This window comes from Diadema setosum, chromosome 19, assembly GCF_964275005.1.
Source record: "Diadema setosum chromosome 19, eeDiaSeto1, whole genome shotgun sequence".
Classification (NCBI taxonomy): domain Eukaryota; kingdom Metazoa; phylum Echinodermata; class Echinoidea; order Diadematoida; family Diadematidae; genus Diadema; species Diadema setosum.
In genome coordinates, this window is record NC_092703.1 from 28,600,089 (window position 1) to 28,617,693 (window position 17,605).

General features: G+C 39.0%; 1 pseudogene; it reads left to right on the plus strand.

The window, feature by feature from the left end:
• Positions 1-11,058: 11,058 nt before the first annotated feature.
• LOC140242397 (uncharacterized) lies at positions 11,059-16,600 on the plus strand (annotated as a pseudogene).
• Positions 16,601-17,605: the final 1,005 nt, after the last annotated feature.

The following is a 17,605-nucleotide window of genomic DNA, read 5'->3' on the forward strand; positions in this document are numbered from 1 at the left end:
CACAGGGTGTATTTTATGGCTTCTATCTATAGCATTAGCCCTTTGAAAAGAGGGGAAAAAAGCGTGGTTAATTTCATTTTTTTTTCGAATGTATACCATGGATTCCGGTTGGATGCGATTATGGTGCTCATTCAGAGATCTAGTATATTAGGAATCCTGTAGAGAAGGAGTCACAAATGAATGATTGTTAGATTAATATCAAGGTTTCTTTGATGGCAATCGTGTATTGAGCAAACGTGATCTATTCGAACTATAGGCTGAGTTACATGATTTTTTTCGCATTTTAGCTGTCATTACAGTCAAAATCTTTTTCTTTAGTGCTATACAGTGAAGTTGCTGTTGGTTGAGGAGGCTTGATCACGTGGTACATGTATAATGTGTGTGTTGCCTCGTGAATTATATATCCCTATATTAGACATTAAAAATGCTAACTGACAAAACATTCCTGGTTTGCTTTTTCAATAGTAAATGCTACCCCTTTTTAATGACAACAAAAATGATAGACCATTAGTTGAAGTGACAAGTTATGATTTATTTTTTTTTTAATGTCATGATTTAATCTATTCAGTTGGATTTATTCTATTGAATGCATGGACTTCCATTATCTTTTTTTTTAAGAATTCACAGATATTTTCTGTTTCGGGTACGTGTGTGGTTGTTTCATCTTGCCTTAGCAAATTGATTCAAATGGATTCGATATTTTAGTGCCACTGAGGACAATTACGTTTAACTTTTCGTTCTTTCAAGGTTTTCCTTCTTTCGAGGTTTTCCTTCCTCAGTTCACCCAAGAACTATGAAACAAAATCACGTGTAATTGGCATCTGATTTGATGTTCATAACACTGAAATAATCACGTCACCATGGATATTGACAAGTGCTTCCAAGGTTTCAGTTCTCACCATATTTGGAGTTCTGAGCTCTGGTATACTCTGCCAATGATACCTCGCCACCGTAACCTATCGGTTTTGATGTTCCATCTTAGTTGCAAAAGCGACTGCGTTTGGATTGATTTCAGAAATTCATTTGTAATTCAGTAATTGTGTGTAACAGAAACATTACCAGGATACTTTATGCTGTCGGTAGAATATTAATTTTGTGGTCATAGACGTCACTATACCAGTGATTCTTTGTTTGTTCCAAAAACGTGTGAATTTTTTACTTTCCTATCAATATACTTATTCTAACTCTTCAAGCAATTGTGCCAATGTATAGGTCACTACATTTCATGTATTTGTGTATACGTGTGTGTATGTTTGTGTATTCATATGTAAGTGGTATAGTAGTATGTGTATGTGCGTGTGCGTGAGTGCGTGTGCGTGATTGCGCGTGTGAGAATTTTCTACAGGGAAGTGTGCATGTCGTGCACTGAATTATCCTTTACTGGCTGACAAGATACCCCTGTTAGATAATTACCTCCGAGATCTTTGAGACATTAAAAAAAAAATGTAAACGTCTTACTGTTGAAGCTGATTGTGCTGTGAATACATCATTGCTTGATTTTCAATAAGTACATAACAACACGGGGATGTAAACGGGACCAGTCTGTTTTCGGATGGAAAACAGCATTGAAGCTAGTACTACTTCTTTGTGGCTCTCCCTGTAATACTTACATGTAGTTCGAGTTTGTATCGAACTAATGACAAATTACATACATAACAACCTCGTGGTCTTGTTTTAAGACGTATCATCTTCATGACCAGATATAGTTCCTCTCATCAGTCATCTCATATAATTATTGTCAATCTTATGTCTCTTTTTGTTTGTGGCTAATATAACGAAATGATGACAATGTGTGTGATTTTTTTTTCTTATGCATTTAATTGTCTACTATTGGCTACGCATTTAAGACAGCTTTGTTCACAGCAGCAACATCAGCGAGCATTATTGATCTGCGACGCAAATGTTCACGACGCTCCTCCTTCCAGGTTGGACAATGGAAACAGCTGTCTCGCGCATGCACAGAACACATTTTTTTTTCCCAATAGCGGCGTCTTAGCGTTCGCATCGCAGATCTAAAGCTATTATGACGCTCAAGGGTGATAATGCAGTTACAATGTACTCTAATGTTCATGTAGTATAATTATATCTCGTTAATTTCCCAGTCCAGTACTTTTTTTTTTTCTGTCGGCATTACGGTCATGTCGTAACTTGTAGATTGAGGGAAATATTTTGTCTTGAATATTTATTTTGATTTGCTTTGATGTGATTTGATTTCTGCATTCTAGTTCCAAAATAAACGCGAAATCATGTATATTCATGTATACAAGAAAAGACATATATAACACAGACCAACAGATTTATAAAACAACTTGTTAATAAGTTATTGATAGGTAAAGACGTGCGCTTGCTTTCCCAAGATTGTATTGACAAATGTGAATTTGCTTACTTAACATCGCAGCATCTAATCCTTAGTGTCGATAGCATCATTGTTTCTACGGTTGACATCGGCATGTATTGTAACTGTGTCGTCAAAAGGTTGTTGTAATCGATGGTAAATGAAAGTCCCATGTGTGACTCTTTATCATCTTATAGATATTTCTTCTACGTAGACGGTATACTTCATTTTGGTCAGCTACGAGTTTTGTTGAAGAAGATATGGCCGATCTCCAGAAAATACGGCAGTGAGTCATAGCAGGGTGCTGGAAATTTTAAGTGATAGCAGAGAATGTTGGAAGAATACATAAAAGCATTACCTACATCAACCGTTGAATGTTCAATAATAGATCGAATGATGCTTATCGACAAAAGTAAGTTCACATTTTGCTTAAGTGCAAAAATGCGCAACATCTTTGTTTCAATCAGTGGCTCTCCAGGGTATTCTCTTTGTTTTCTTTTCTTATCTTTTTTTTTTTTTTTTGAAGAAGCACAAAGAGTTGATGCGTCATTTTGAATTCAATGTACTGGTTGCTGTACTGTTTTAAGAGTAAATAAATTCAATTGAATGTCCCGTTATACGGATGATGTTTGCGTCTTATTTATTCTTTATTCAAGGCTGCATCCCTAATCAGCTCGCTAAATCGTAATCTGACTGTCGAATGACCGCATGACTTGTGGGGTTATTTTGGAATAACCCTGTCGAGCCTGTGATCTCACCAAGAACGGGGTCATTCTTGTGTGAGCAGTCAATTCTGATGAATTAAACGAAAATGCCAAGTTTTTACATAAACATGTAATATACATATACTGTAGTAACAAACTACCTACACATTTTTCTATACGACAGTGCCTAAGGCAAAAGGCAAAGTAGCATACGATATACAGCAATATCATGATATATATATATATATATATATAATATATATATATATACAAGTATATATATATATATATATATACATGTATATATATATATATATATATGTATGTATATATATATATATATAGATATATAGATATAGATATATATATATATATATATATATATATATATATATTAAACGAAGAATCAAGAAATAACCGGTAATGTTTTTTGGGTTTGGTTTTTTTTTTTTTTTTTGCAATAAAGAATGAGTTTATTCCACTCGAATTTTCGGTGGCCTCCACCTTCTTCTTGAGTCGAATAAACTCATACTTTATTGGCAAAAATATGCATTACCGGTTTATTTCTTGATTCTTCGTTATATTGGAGCCAATACGAGAATGTTACAACCACAATCACTCTGAGAATGATCGCACAAAAGAAACAATCAGCTAATGTTCAGGCGGTTTATTAACAGTGATATTGTGGGTACAGACTCGTAATCGGCTTTCACATCAGTACAATAATGATCAATAGAAACAATTACAAATCGGTAATAGAATCACTTACATATTATGTTATCAAGTAGTCCTTTGAAAATGTTCAGATACGATGTTCGATGCACCGATGAATGATCCTTGACGCACCGATGAATGATTCCTCCGACGTAACTCCAAAGGCACAGGTTGCATTAATCCACAGTATAAATCCGGGGTAAAATCCACGATAGATGTCCACAGCAAAACGTGTAGAATCCAAACGTTATGACGACCACGTCCAGTTGCGGCGTTGAATGATGATTCACTTTATAATGTCCAACGAGGAATCCAGCCCGTCACAGCTTTGCCGTAATAATGTCCGTTGACACTAAAATATGGAGTCTATCTCCAACGTAGGCAAATTAATTCTCTGCAGGCAAAATGTCTCCCAGGCCTTATCTCCACAAACACAGTTTGTATAGCAGGTCAGCAGGTAACACAGGACTGACTATAACAAGTCGTTTCAGAGCCAGAAGTGACGTAACTCTCAGAGCAGAGGTGTTGGGTACTCTGCCTACCTCAGACTTTCTCCAGCTTATATACTATCCATTCACCCCTTTCTAGTACATTCTGTAATTTTCTCCAACCTGGGGCCACATACCTGAACATACTAGCAAGTCCAAATTCCAGGAATCCTGGATGACTCACTGTCTAACTATGTGCATAACATAATTGCCAAAATTAACTACCAATCACATTGGGCTACAAGGGCAGTGCCTCACTCAGCCAGCACTTCCTAGAATTTTCTGGAATGGGTGAAATCATTCTAGATTGAGTGAGCTATAATGTATTTCCTGTCACATGCATACATCTGTACCTGGTACTGTAGCTACATTGTATACCACGCAGAAAATTCTCCACTGATCTGGTCAGCCTGTATGTACTATATCTATATCATATAGAATGTTCTCCATTAATCTGGTCACCCTGTGTACATACAATGTACACATTAAACAACCATGCATACAGCCTTGATACATTAAACATGTACATAACTACTAGTGTGTACATTTGTGACACCATCCCCCATGGGAAAAAGAAAGCCTTGCCGTAGCAAGGGTTTCTTTTACCTTCACAATTTGTCATTGTTATTTACAATGAATGTGAGGTACAATCCAAGTCAAGCAACAATAATCACATACTATCACATGCCCTTTGAATGGCTGCATTAATTCCATGTTCTCTTTTCATGGATACCATTTACATTGATATTGCTTGGATTCTCGAAATTTATACAATCATGTCAAACTGTTTTGCATACATTAATGGATATGCTAAACACATACACTGTAAGTGATATGCGGTGAAAACTTTTCACCCTTAGCTTCTACTGTGCTCTCCACTACCTATGTCACACCAACTGACTTCCTGTCATAGCACTCTTTCAACATATTGACATGACACATTCTCTGTTCTTTGCATCTGTCTGGTGTGCTGATCACATAGTTCACATCATTGAGTTTCTTTTTGACACAGTATGGGCCACTGAACTTGGCTTTCAGTGGTTCACCTTGTATGGGCAGCAGTACAAGAACTTTGTCACCTGGTTTGAAGGTTCGGGCTTTGGTATTTTTGTCTGCCTTTCTCTTCATCGAGTCTTGTGGCACTTTCAAGTGTGCCCTAGCTACCTCACAAGCCTTTGAAAGCCTTTCACGAAACTTTGACACATAGTCAAGTAGGTGGACCTCATCATCCTCAGTCATGAATTCTCTTTCATGAGCTTCAGTGGGCCCCTAACTTCATGACCGTACACCAACTCAAATGGGCTGAAACCCGTCGACTCATTTGGGGAGTCCCTCGTTGCGAACAGCAGGAAAGGGATACCCTTATCCCAATCCTCGGGATACTCCTCACAAAATGCCCTAATCATTGTCTTTAGGGTCTGGTGGTAGCGCTCCAATGCACCTTGGGATTGGGGATGATAAGCCGACGACTTCAGCTGCTTCACACCCAAACGATACATCACCTCTTGAAATATGCCTGACATGAAATTTGACCCTTGGTCAGACTGCACTTCCTTGGGCAGCCCATACCTAGTGAAAAACTGCACTAGAGCATCTACCACAGTCTTAGCAGTGATATTTCGCAATGGGATGGCCTCTGGAAACCGTGTAGACATATCCATGATTGTCAAGAGGTACTTATGACCCGACCTAGTCCTAGGTAAAGGTCCAACACAGTCGATTAAAACCCGACTGAATGGTTCATCAAACGCAGGTATCGGAATCAATGGTGCCGGCTTCACTGAATGCTGTGGTTTACCAGCCACCTGACATGTGTGACAAGTCTTGCAAAACTCAGCCACATCCACATTCAACCCTGGCCAATAGAAATGCCTCATGATCCGATCCTTTGTCTTTCTGACGCCTAAATGGCCGCCAACAGGTAACTCGTGAGCAATCCTCAAGATCTCACCGCGGTAACAGGGAGGGACAACAACTTGACGGACCACCGTCCAATCCTCATCAGCTGGCCTATGGGGAGGTCTCCACTTCCTCATCAAAATGCCATCTTTGACATAATAGCACTCAGGGACCTTTTCAGCCTCAGCCTCAGAACACGCCGTCTGAGACAAGCCTTTCAACTCAGAGTCTTCCTGCTGTGCTTCAACCAAGGAAGACTTGCTAAACAGCCCATCACTGATAGCCTCGGAGCCTAATACAGCCACCCCATCATTCAAATCCTTGAAAAAGGTTTCTGCCAACCAAACACCGGAATTCTCCTCCACATCAACAGAATCCGCATCATCTTGAACAGCTCTACGAGCCTGAGACCTAGTCACAACACAATCTGGGAAAATCCCAGGAAACTCCTCCTGCCACTGCTCAGTTTCAGCTACCACCACTGGTTTATCCGAAACAACTGGAGACGCAACCACCTTATCCCCAGCCAAGTCATTCCCCAACAAGAAGTCAATGCCTACCATGGGCAACTCAGGAACAACTCCAACAGTGACAGGACCAGAAACTAGATCACACTTCAAATCCACTCTATACAGTGGAACTGACATATAACTGCCATCAACAGTCTGAATCAAGACTTTTGCATTCACTGCACTATCTGGTGGAAAAGTCATACCACCATCCACCATCAACGACTGAGAGGCCCCCGTATCCCGCAGGATGACTACTGGTTTACCTGCCTCACCAGAAGTACATGGGGTCACCTCACCATCAAACAAAAAGCTACGATAGCTCTCATCCACCTGCTTCATCCTATTTTTGAATTTGGGAGATCGACTTTCAATGGCCTGTGTTTCACTGAACGGGACACTATTTTCGGGTAGGACACTTTTTGACATGACAAATCCCATGTCCTTCTTTGTTTTGTTTTGCAACTTCCAACACTGTGACTTTACATGCCCTGTCTTGTTACAGTGAAAACATTTGATGACATTTGCACTTGTACTGGACCCTTTGTCAGATTGAGGCTTTGGTGCCGATGAAGTTTCAGAACTCGTGCCTTTTTCAGAACCAGCATTCTTTGGATTGCTTGACTGATTTTTGTCTCTCTTATTTCCAGAGAAATTCCTGAAAGGTGGTCTGTTGTCATTTCTGTGGGTCAGCTCATACTCATCAGCCATCAAGGCTGCTTTATGCAAACTTGTCACTTTGTGATCATCCAAATGTGACCGCACACTGAAAGCAACACTCTTTTTGAATTCTTCCAAAAGAACAACCTCACGTAGGTTATCAAAATCCTGATCCACTTTCAGGGATCTGTACCACCTATCAAACATCATTTCTTTTTCACGAGCAAACTCAACATGTGTCTGGCCTGGTTTGCGGTACGAATTTCTGAACTTATGTCTATACGCCTCTGGCACCAACTCATAAGCATTCAACACTGCTTTCTTGACTGTAGCATAGTCACGTGATTGCTCTTCAGAGATAGATGAGTACACATCGGCGGCTTTGCCGACAAACACACTTTGAAGGAGCATGGGCCAAAATTCCTGTGGCCATTTCAAACTGTTAGCCACCTTCTCAAATGACACAAAATATGCATCAACTCTGTTTTCTTCAAACTTTGGCACCAATCGAACGTTCTTAGCCAAATCAAATTCAGAGGGAGCCCTTTCACGATTTCCAACAGTCTGTGCATGAGTCAATTCCATCTCACGCAATTTCACTTGTTGCTCCATTTTCTTCTCTTCAATTTCAAGTTTCTTCATTTCAATTTCTCTTTCTCTTTCCCTTTCCTTCATTTCCAATCTCATCTTCTCTTTCTCCATTTCCATTTCTCTTTGTTTTTCCCTTTCCTTCATTTCCATTTCTCTCTCCTTCATTTGCAATTTAGCAAGCTCAAGCCGTGTTTGGTCAGAAATTTGAGCTTGATCTGGAGAGTCAATTTCTTCTTTGAGCTCCATGTGACCAGCTACCAAGTCAAGAATCTCTGCCTTTCTTACACCTTGTGGAACATCAACATTTAAATGCTGCGCAATAGCAGTCAAATCACATTTGCGTAACCTTTGCAAATCTTTGAGGGACAAATCTGTCCTTTGAACAAATGCCTGAACATCCATTGTACTGATTGACATTGTCACAATGTATTACACACAATATGCAATTGAACAATCAACTCACTGGTATTTTGTCTGTACCAATATTCTAGGTTCCGGAACATTCCAAATTCTAAGTTTTGGCTTTAAATTCATTTCCCGGACAAGCCCCCAATTTTGTTACGACCACAATCACTCTGAGAATGATCGCACAAAAGAAACAATCAACTAATGTTCAGGCGGTTTATTAACAGTGATATTGTGGGTACAGACTCGTAATCGGCTTTCACATCAGTACAATAATGATCAATAGAAACAATTACAAATCGGTAATAGAATCACTTACATATTATGTTATCAAGTAGTCCTTTGAAAATGTTCAGATACGATGTTCGATGCACCGATGAATGATCCTTGACGCACCGATGAATGATTCCTCCGACGTAACTCCAAAGGCACAGGTTGCATTAATCCACAGTATAAATCCGGGGTAAAATCCACGATAGATGTCCACAGCAAAACGTGTAGAATCCAAACGTTATGACGACCACGTCCAGTTGCGGCGTTGAATGATGATTCACCTTATAATGTCCAACGAGGAATCCAGCCCGTCACAGCTTTGCCGTAATAATGTCCGTTGACACTAAAATATGGAGTCTATCTCCAACGTAGGCAAATTAATTCTCTGCAGGCAAAATGTCTCCCAGGCCTTATCTCCACAAACACAGTTTGTATAGCAGGTCAGCAGGTAACACAGGACTGACTATAACAAGTCGTTTCAGAGCCAGAAGTGACGTAACTCTCAGAGCAGAGGTGTTGGGTACTCTGCCTACCTCAGACTTTCTTCAGCTTATATACTATCCATTCACCCCTTTCTAGTACATTCTGTAATTTTCTCCAACCTGGGGCCACATACCTGAACATACTAGCAAGTCCAAATTCCAGGAATCCTGGATGACTCACTGTCTAACTATGTGCATAACATAATTGCCAAAATTAACTACCAATCACATTGGGCTACAAGGGCAGTGCCTCACTCAGCCAGCACTTCCTAGAATTTTCTGGAATGGGTGAAATCATTCTAGATTGAGTGAGCTATAATGTATTTCCTGTCACATGCATACATCTGTACCTGGTACTGTAGCTACATTGTATACCACGCAGAAAATTCTCCACTGATCTGGTCAGCCTGTATGTACTATATCTATATCATATAGAATGTTCTCCATTAATCTGGTCACCCTGTGTACATACAATGTACACATTAAACAACCATGCATACAGCCTTGATAAATTAAACATGTACATAACTACTAGTGTGTACATTTGTGACAAGAATTCTCAACATATATAATGTATATATATATATATATATATATACACACACACATACATATATATTCAACTCTTGCGCTTTTCCAAAAAGGAGGAAAAGTAAGAGGAATAATGACGTCAAAGCTACGCACCGATTTCTCCTTCCTTTCTCATATCACACACACACACACACATATATATATAATTATATATATATATATATATATATGTATATATATATATATATATGTATATATATATATATATATATATATATATATATATATATATCGAGAGTCTAGAAAGCAAGCAGTCTTCAAGTCCTAATGACGTAATTGTATGATTTGTTGTGATGCCCCAACATAAAAAGAATCAGCTCTACTTTCCCTCGTCCTGGTCAAGCAGATTTTGGAGAAAGTAGGCGTGTGAAAAGATATGATAGAAATGACTTGTCATGGTAGATACGTGTAGTTAGGAGTGGAAGATACGTATAGCAGTTTCCTTGGCACAAAATAACGGTTTGAAATTAGTTCTCTATTAAGAATTTATGTGTCCAATATAAATTAGATAAAACAATAATTACAATTTAAAGCTAAAACAAGACACAAAAAGGTACACAAATCAACACAAAGTATACCTTTCCCTTTCGCTCTATTTACCACTAGAAATCTATCACAGAAAATTCAACACTTCATCGTGATCACGTTCATTTTTTCTTTGGTTCAAGCATGCATTTGTTTACAAGTGGATTTAAAAAAAAAGATTAACAGATTTACAACTGGACGAAAATTCAAGTTAAAGAGTTAGGGGGTCAGAGTGGTCTACTTCTATAGCGAAAGATCGCCACTCTGTTATTACCTCAGAGAGTCTGAAAGTCTGAAAGTTTTTTAAAAGACTGTCAATCAAGAATTAGAGTCAAGACGTCCAACAATTCACTTAGGTTATTGCAGGTGGTCGGGAGTGAAGCTACTTCTGTAATAGGTTTCCACAAAATTAGGAGAGGATACGTTCGGTAAGCATTCATACAGAAATCATACAATGCGCGCGGACTGCGTTAATCAGAGGATGATTGACGGAAAAGGTGCTCCAACATCAATGACATAGGTGCCTACGGCCCAGCTTGCCTCGGTAAAGAGATCGGAAGTTGCAACTGATTGACAAATTGCCCTGCATCGACGTAAAGATCAGGAGGTCGTGGGTTCGAATCCCGCTCGAGTATGTACGCCCATGATTTTTTATCATGCCATGGGTACTACTAAAACACTGATCAATTCAGTGCTTATTTACGTCGATGCAGGGCAATTTGTCAATCAGTTGCAATGAAAGCATCTCGACGGAAGAATTTCATGAATTTAAATAAGATCGGAAGTTGTACTTAACTATACCAGTGACTATAATACTACTAGTCTACAATAGAGTAGTACTATAGGATCTGGACTCCTTTCCCTGTACGCGTTATGACGATAATGACAAGATGTGTCCAGCCCTGCTCCGACGACGAACTCATCGAAATGCCAGGCGAAAAAGTGAATATCTCAGCAGAGTTCGATCCCGCCGCAAAGAAAACACCTATAAACGACCACGACGATCAAAATTTCACCTTCTATTGCTCCAAGCTTTTCTAGTGTTGGAGCTGAACTCAATGGTGATGTCGATACAGTGTCAATAGAACGCCGTCAGCGAATTGTCGCTTCCGTATCTGTGCCGTTAAAGGACAAGTTCACCTTCATAAACATAAGGATTGAGAGAATGCAGCAATATTAGTAGAACACATCAGTGAAAGTTTGAGGAAAATTGGACAATCGTTTCAAAAGTTATGAATTTTTAACATTTTTGTGTTGGAACCGCAGGATGAGGAGACTACTAAGGTTCGTGATGTCATATGAATACAACAGTGTAAAGAAAATGTAAAGAAAATTCAACATAATAATTCTCACTTTTTTTCGCATAATAAAAGAACACTTGACTTGCCTCTTTCTAAAGATAATGGGAATAATATTACCCATAACATATGTCAGTAACGAGTCAAGAGAATGTGCACTTTTTTCAAAAGATGAAATTTTGTTAAATTCTCTTTATATTTTCCTTATATTGTTGTACGCATGTGACATCATACACTGCACTTTTTGACACAGCACTGGTGTTGATTCAATGACACTACATGGCGTTGATTTGATATTGCCGGTGTTAATGTCAATGGTATAACACTCACCCAATCACAATGTCAATAGGAGTCCACACCGACTGGTGTTACTGTAGTGCAAATGTGTTCACAACTTATTTTCAAAATTCACAAGTACAATTTGTACTTTACCAGAAGGTTCTTGTTCGTCTTGTTTAAGTTCAAAATCAACAAGAAGAACAATTACCTATGAAAAAAAAGTTTTATATTTTGAAGTGACAGGCGGAGGTGTTAATTCAACACCACAAATGAGCACCGGAGATTTGACGCCAGCTCGGTGTTTCATATTTGACACCCGACTTTTTGAAGTGAATGCTCTCTGGGGACGCGCTATCACAATACAAAATCCACGAAAGCTCCATTGACTGCTTATTTGATTTGCCCGAGCATAACTTTGAAAAGACATTATAGTCGTCAAACAATAAATTCAAGTTTTAAGGGGGCCATAATAATATAACATAGCATCCGAACTTTCACATGAGTTGAGACTATAGTTTTGGCCGACATCACTCTTATGCAATTTTACTATCTACTCTAGATCACGAAATTTTCATGCACGCCACGATAGGTTATTACTGAACAAATACATACCTCAAACTCAGAGTGAGTCTGCAAAATCAATCAAGATATTGTAAGCCAAGTAATGTGAATAAACGACATTGACAGAGATGTAACAGGAGAATAATAGGTGCCCTAGATGATTACTGTCATGACTGTATGTAAATACATTTTGTGCCATTAAAAAACTGAAATATTCACTCTACCTTTCGCTTTGCACTTCTCAATAGATTACAATCAGGCATTCTCATATATTTACGTTCCCCCAACTCACCACGACAAAAAGAACAATAAATAATTAAATAAAAAATAAAGAGATAAAAAACTTTACTTGCTGATGTGGTTGTGGGAAAATAGTTCCGGCACGTAAAACCAAGAAAAAGTCTCTTGATCTTTGGGGGGGGGGGGATGAGCACAAAGTAAGATTGTAAAAGAGATGAAGCTATATATCAAGGATATATGCACACAAAGTCTTATTATTAGCTTCCAAAAGTTTAAGTGCGCGGTATTCGTGCCCTGCGAATCTTCTTTGGTCTGGGAGGAGGTGGGGATATAAAGTATGAGTATAATAAGAGAGACGAAGATATATATTCATCAAGGTAAATTAAACATGATTGCAATTGTGAGATAAAACGAGATTAGCAATCAAGCCAAATTCGTGTTAGGAAGACGGCTAGGGCGGCTTGAATTAAAAAAAAAAAGACGGGGAAACGGAGTTTATGAATTATACGTGCCACGGCTACATCATATACATGCACTAATAATAGATATGGGGGACATAAAGTATGAGTATAATAAGAAAGACGAGGATACACAGATCTATATCAAGCTGAATTCGTATTAGGAAGACTGTTAGTGCCGCTTGAAACTGGGTGAAACGGGGTTTATGAATTATACGTGCTTATATGAGAGTACTGAAAGGGCAGACTTTTAGCCAGAAGAAGAAGAAAAAGAAAAAACAAAAACAAAAACAAAAAGGAAAAAGAAGGAGAAGATTACTGCACTAATAATCAATTTTATATTACGAGTAGGGATATAAAGTATGAGTATAATGCAAAGAGAGAGACTTTTTGGATAGCTATCAAGCTGAATTCGCGGGAAGATGGTTAGTGCGGCTTGAATTGAAAAAACAGAAAACAGGGTTTGAATTATACGTACTGATTACCGCACTTATATAAATGGGGGGGGGGTGGGGTAATAAAGTATGAGTATGATAATAAAAGAGAGACGGGTTAAGTTATCAAGGACACCGATGGAGCGCGATACCTAGTTTTGGTTTATCAAGCTGCACTGAGCATGCTGAGAATGCAAGATCCAGTGCTTTTGGAAGACATGAAGATGCGCTATCGAAACGATGCGTTCATGAGATGAAGAGATGTCCTCAAGACCATGCTCTCCTGATGAGATCTGTCTTGCCCCTTAATGACGCAAATATAAAGGTTGGTAGTGATTTATTTTGTATAGTTATTCGAAAATTGTATTGCATTTTATATTCGTTTATTCTTTCAAATGAGTTGAGTTATAGTCATTCCCTAACATTGGCTTTCAGTAAGCTGTTGGGTGATCCTATATACCAGCACGTTTTCGGATTTTTCAAATCCATGGAATTTCTTTGGATTACTTGGCTTGTTAGAAGAGGAACAGATATGGGAGTGGCTGAGGGATAATGGCCTTGTTATAGCGAGGTCAATGATCTGCTTAGTTTTGGGGCAAAGCTGTATACAGGGTTGGGTGTCTAATACACCGACACCCTTGCGTTTTTCTATTAAAATAAGAAGAAGAATATCACACAATTTGCCTGAACTTTTACTCACGTGGAGAAAATATTTCGAATTCACGAGCGTGTTGAAAATGCGATTAGAGATACTCGCTAGAACGTGTGGGTGTTATTTTCCCGCACTCTATACTTTGAAGCCGACACCCCTACCCTCTAAATTGCCAACACGTGTAAAGTGCACGTAATGCTTTTCCATCGTGTATTCGTAATATGACATGGTATCATTTTTTGCAGCAAAACAATGATACCATGTCGGCTGTTGCTATGGTTTATTATCATGATTGTTTGTTTTTTTCTGCGGGGGGAACCTAATATTTGGATATTTTCAAATCCCCAGTGAAGAATAGATCAAACGACTGCGCGGGCGTCAGTGGCGTATCTAGGGGGGGGGGGGGGTAAGGGGGGCACGTGCCCCGGGCGCCACTCCTTGGGGGCGCAAAAAAAAAAACGAAAAAAAAAACCGAAGAAGAAGAAGGAAAAAAAAACGAAGAATAAGAAAAAAAAAAGAAAAGGAGAAGAAGAAGGAAAAAAAAAAAACTCGCCCGGAAGGGGGGAGGGAGAATGGTGGGGGGGGGGGGGACAGAAAATCAAATCAAACAAGATAAAAACAAAACATGATGATGACGCGGACAAAATGACAATGTTAATTGTGTTCACACAAAAATTCCATGTTCTGTGAGCTGAAATACAAAAATTTTCGGCTCGCTCGCTGCGCTCGCTCGCCAAAATTTATATAAAAAAGAAGGTAAGAACAAAACGTGATGATGAAAAAATGACAGTGTGTATTGTGTTCACACATGTCATTTTATATTTAGCAGGCAAAATGTTTCACGAACATACGGGGGAGGGGGGCGCAAAAAACCCCGAATTAAACAAGATAACAACAAAACGTAATGATGACGCGGAAATATACAAATTTCGGCTCACTCGCTCGTACTAATTTAGAGTATTTTTTTCAGGTCCTCATTTTGTTGGTATAAATCGTTATCTATAAGGCCGTCACTATATCTCGATTAGAATTGTAAGATTTAATAAGCAAAAAATGACAAGAGTTTCATGATTTGTAAGCTGAAATACAAAAAATTTCGGCTCGCTCGCTGCGCTCGCTCGCCAAAATTTGTATTAAAAAAAAAGAGAAGAAGATAAGAACAAAACGTGACGATGACGCGGACAAAATGATAATGTCTATTGTGTTCATTCATGTCATTTTATATTTAGCAGGAAAAATGTTAGACGGAGCAGCGACTGCAATTTCATTCGTTCTGAAGCGATCACCGATTGGATCAAAAGAGGACTCGCCAACGGTTTCGAACATACGGGGGAGGGGGGCGCAAAAAAAATCAAAAAAAAGATGAGAAAAAAACGTAATGATGACGCAGAAATATACAAATTTCGGCTCACTCGCTCGTACTAATTTAGAGTATTTTTTCAAGTCCTCAGTTTGTTGGTATAAATCGTTATCTATAAGGTCGTCACTATAATTGTGAGATTTAATAAGCAAAAAAATGACAAGAATTCCATGTTTTGTAAGCTGAAATACAAAAATTTTCGGCTCGCTCGCTGCGCTCGCTCGCCAAAATTTATATAAAAAAAAGATAAGAACAATACGTTATGATGACGAGGACATATACAAATGTCAGCTCACTCGCGCGCACTAATTTAGAGTATTTTTTAAAGTCCTCGTTTTTTTTTTTTTTTTTTGGTATAAATCGTTATCTATAAGGCCGTCACTATATCTTGATTAGAATTTTAAGATTTGGTAAGCAAAAAATTACAAGAATTCCATGTTTTTATGCTGAAATACAAAAATTTTCGGCTCGCTCGCTGCGCTCGCTCGCCAAAATCTATCAAAATTCATTACATTTAAATCACCCTCAAAAGATCCCTTTTAAGTGCTTGAAAAAGCATCATGTGGACTTTGTTTAAAGTCCCTACTGGGATGGTGTTGGGGTTGAACACTTTTTCAAAAATTAGGGGCGCAATTTTCGTGCTTGCCCCGGGCGCCGTTTTCCCTAGATACGCCACTGGCTGGCGTTGTCTCATACGTGCATTTTCCTTCTTTGCGTACGCGCACTATAGAGGGGTGTCGGTTTCCAGTGTTGGACACCTACCATACTCAATAGAAGAAGGGACCTGAGCAGGCTAGGCCATGTGTGGAAGTGCAGGAAGGAGAGGCCGAGGGACCATGTTTGATACTGCGTTACGAAGAACTCATTCTTTGAACTCACTCACACTCACTTCGACGTTCGAGACATCCTCCTTTTCACGCGGCTGTCGCTATTTCAATCCCAACCTGAGGCAAGTCTGAAACATGTCGTGAGTGGGATATTCGGTGTCGTCTATAAATTGGGCGAACAATATGAGAGACTTCTGCAAAAAGTTCATTCATGATCTGCATTACAAAGAGATTGAAAAATTCCGTGGAGAGATCGAGTTTGAGGAAAGCTTCTTTGGTAGGAGATGCAGGTTCAATAGGAGCCGAGAACTCTGATTCTGGCTTTTGAAGATGTCCAAATATTACTGAAAAAACGATAATAAACAACATCAACCGGAAGATAATGATACCGTAAAATATGAATGCATATTGGAAAGGCATTACGTGGATTTCACACGTATAATTGTTAATAGAGGGACCGTGTCGGTTTCAAAATTACGGCGCAACTGAGAGCGTCGAAATAACACCCCACGCGTTCGAAGCAGTTCTGTCTTGGAGCTTGTACCGCAAATCGTATTCTTAATACGCGCTTGTGAATTCGGAGTAATTTCTTTGCATGTGAGTACAATTTGCATGTGAGTGACACCCAACCAGCAATAATACTAAGCGGCGAAGTGATCAAGGTGCAGACGTGTGTAGTTGTGGAACAGCCGGCTGTCCCCTGGTACAATGAGGTTATCGCTAATGCAAAACGCACGCGGCGACAGTTTGAACGCCGATGGAGGCGGACTCGTGCCCCATCTGATAAACAACTCTTCAAAGAGCAGAGAAATCGAGTTAAGCTGCTGCAGTTGTTCATGACTTTTTTATTGTGTGCCAAAGCTGCCTACTACAAATAACTTATACATGTAGCTGATTGTGGATCTGATCAAAAAGCACTCTATTCCATCATCAACAAACTTCTGTACTGAGGAAGACAGAATCGGCTATGACACTACGGCATCATTCCTCTCCTGGTCGTGAAGCCTCTGAATTCTCAAGGTACTTTATTGGTAAGATTGAGTCTATAATTAAAGGTAGGGAATCCCATTTGCATGCCTTAAATGAAGAGTTGTATAAATACAGTGGTATGTTGAAGAGAGTATCATTTTAGAAACTCCCATAAAGTATTTGTGGAAGGTAACATTTAGTACATTTTTATTGACCGTTAGATTTTGAATTGAATTTTTTTCGGGGCTCACCGTAAATTCCAGTACATTACTACAACGTAGGCTACCTTTGCAGACCCATGCACTGCATGTGTGTCCATCATGTACATTTTGTGAAGAAAGTTCATCCAAA